Source organism: Mytilus galloprovincialis, chromosome 9, assembly GCF_965363235.1.
Source record: "Mytilus galloprovincialis chromosome 9, xbMytGall1.hap1.1, whole genome shotgun sequence".
In the NCBI taxonomy this organism is placed as follows: Eukaryota; Metazoa; Mollusca; class Bivalvia; order Mytilida; family Mytilidae; genus Mytilus; species Mytilus galloprovincialis.
The window spans coordinates 30,400,084-30,402,960 of record NC_134846.1 but is presented as its reverse complement, the minus strand read 5'-3'; positions in this window follow the sequence as shown (position 1 = coordinate 30,402,960).

The following is a 2,877-nucleotide window of genomic DNA, read 5'->3' as shown; positions in this document are numbered from 1 at the left end:
TTGGACTTTGATAAATTGTTAAAAATCACAGTTATACGGACCCTTTTTTCCTAAATGCTTTCAGATATTAGGCTGATTTCTGGTTTGTGAGCTAACCATGATGAGTTACAGATCAAGTTCAAGGTTCCTTCCGCTCCGCTAATTTTGCTAACATTTAGGGTTTACATCTTTGAAAATTGTTGAAAATCACAGTTATATGGACATTTTTCATCACACCTTCAGATTTTGAGCTTATTTTTTATATGTGAGGCTACCATCATGTTTGTGTCCACATGTGTTATTGAAATTGCAGATTTTTCAACTTTTTGAGACGGGACCATTCGTGTCGCTTTGACACATCTAGTTTTCTGTTGTATTCGTGTGTTATGGTAAAGATAAATAATCATTAAGTTCATTTATTACATTTTAGTTTGGATCAACGAAATTTACACGATATATTTGGTTTACAGTTTGATTCAGAAGAAACACCGACATAGCTAGATAATACAATTAATTATCTAATTACTACTACAATTTGATATTAATTAGTATTGTAATTTTCACTGTTATTCATAAACGTTAGATAAGTCAAACAAAACTTATCTTGAATTTCATCCAAAATCTTTCTTAATTTTGGAAACTCGTTTTATAAATTCAAATGTGACGTCACTTTGTACTTTGTGCGTTGCACTGGCTTTGGCTAGCACGGATGTGTAGTGTTGTAAAGTATCCGTTTTTATTTTTTAGCTACTGACCACTTTAGTTCAATCATGTATATCTATTATATAGTCATTTTATAAAATTTACTGTTTGCAAAAGCATGAATTATTTTAAATAATAAGGATGTCCAAGGCGGATTACCCTGGCCGTATTTGTAACTACATTTTGAAACTTTTGGTGCTCGGTAATCTTCAACTTTGTACTTGTTTTGGCTTTCAAACTGTTTTTATCTGAGCGTCGCTGGTTTGTCTTGTGGGGATGTGACGTTTGGCGTATTAAATTTTTAACCTCGTACCTTTTGTTGGTTATTATTCGTTTGTTTCTCTGTCCTATATTTTCTCCCATTTATTTGTATTGTAGTCCTGTCATGTAATGTTGTCATTTTTATGTTATAATTAACATTGCCATTAAAGCGGGAGGTTTGGCATGCCACAAAACCAGGTTCAACCCACCATTTTTTTTTCAAATGCCCTGTATCAAGTCAGGAAAATTGCCATCGTTATATTATAGTTCGTTTCTGTGTGAGTTACATTTTAATGTTGTGTTACTGTTGTGTCGTAGTTCTCTTATATTTGATACGTTTCCCTCAGTTTTAGTTTGTAACCCGGATTTGTTTTTTTCTCTATTGATTTATGAATTTCGAACAGCGGTATACTACTGTTGCCTTTATTTACGGATGCCACCACGAGTTGATTAACCAGTTGTGGAATATCCATTTCACAGACAATAGCGTAATTGTTCCTAATGTAACTACCATCCCGTTCCCTTTTCACGAATATGACCTACCGAATTAGACTTTATACCGGGTTTGTATTAACATTAGCAACACGACGGGTGCTGCATTTGGAGCAGGAGGGTCTGTTTACCCTTCTGGAACAACTGAGATCATCCCCTGATTTTTATGGGGTTCGTCTTGCTTTGTCTTTAGTTTTCTAGTGTACTACAGTCTGTTTGTCTTTTCCCTTCTTAGTCATGGTGGTGTCAGTTTATTTTTGATTTATGACTTTGAATTTCCCTCTGGTATCTTTCACCCCTCCTTTACTGTAAAAGATTACAGATTTTTACCATTCAAATTCATGTCATAATCATATAATTTGAACAATCTCAAAAAGGCATATAAGAGTTATGCAAACAATAATTTTTCTTATTTTATTAAATACGTTACATGACAAAACAGAAACTAATGCATTTGTGAAAAACCACTGTGTTAGTAGCATATGCATGCATGATGACAAAATATGCTTAATGTTAGTTTTTAACTTTAACATTTTCAACTCTTAAAATATTATCAGAATTATTAAAGATAATAATACTAAACACAAGCTAATTTGAAAAAAAAAACCATTCATACAAGTTCCAAATTTGCTGTTACAAAATGATAGAAATTATTACAAATTCAGGAATGTATCTCCCTCATGCAAAGCTCTGATTCCTTTCACGGATTTGGCTATACTTTTTGGACCTTTTGGATTATAGCTCTTCATCTTTTATATAAGCTTTGGATTTCAAATATTTTGGTCACGAGCATCACTGAAGAGACATGTATTGTCGAAATGCGCATCTGGTGCAAGAAAATTGATACCGTTAATTTTATTACTATCACTGGGTCGATGCCTCTGCTGGTGGACTATTAGTCTCCGAGGGTATCACCAGCCCAGTAGCCAGTACTTCGGTACTGGCATGAAAATACGGATTTTTTTGTGTTATTAAAATTTACTGATACAAAATGATAGAAATTATTACAAATTAAGGAATGTATCCCCCTCATGCAAAACTCTGAATTCCTTTCACGGATTTGGCTATACTTTTTGGACCTTTTGGATTATAGCTCTTCATCTTTTATATAAGCTTTGGATTTCAAATATTTTGGCCACGAGCATTACCGAAGAGACATGTATTGTCGAAATGCGCATCTGGTGCAAGAAAATTGATACCGTTAATTTTATTCCAGGTTAGATATATATGTCACGGCTAAATTAGTTTTGTGTTCAATAGAATACTCAACGAATCTATAACATGACTCAGTATCCCAAATGTTACAATGAGTTTGGGTAAATACCATTGATATTAAAGTATACGACGACATTTTGTATGAGAAAAAAATAAACATATAACTGATACAGATAGAAAACAATAATGTATTAAGCATGTTAAGGTAAAAATAACTGTCCTTCCAAT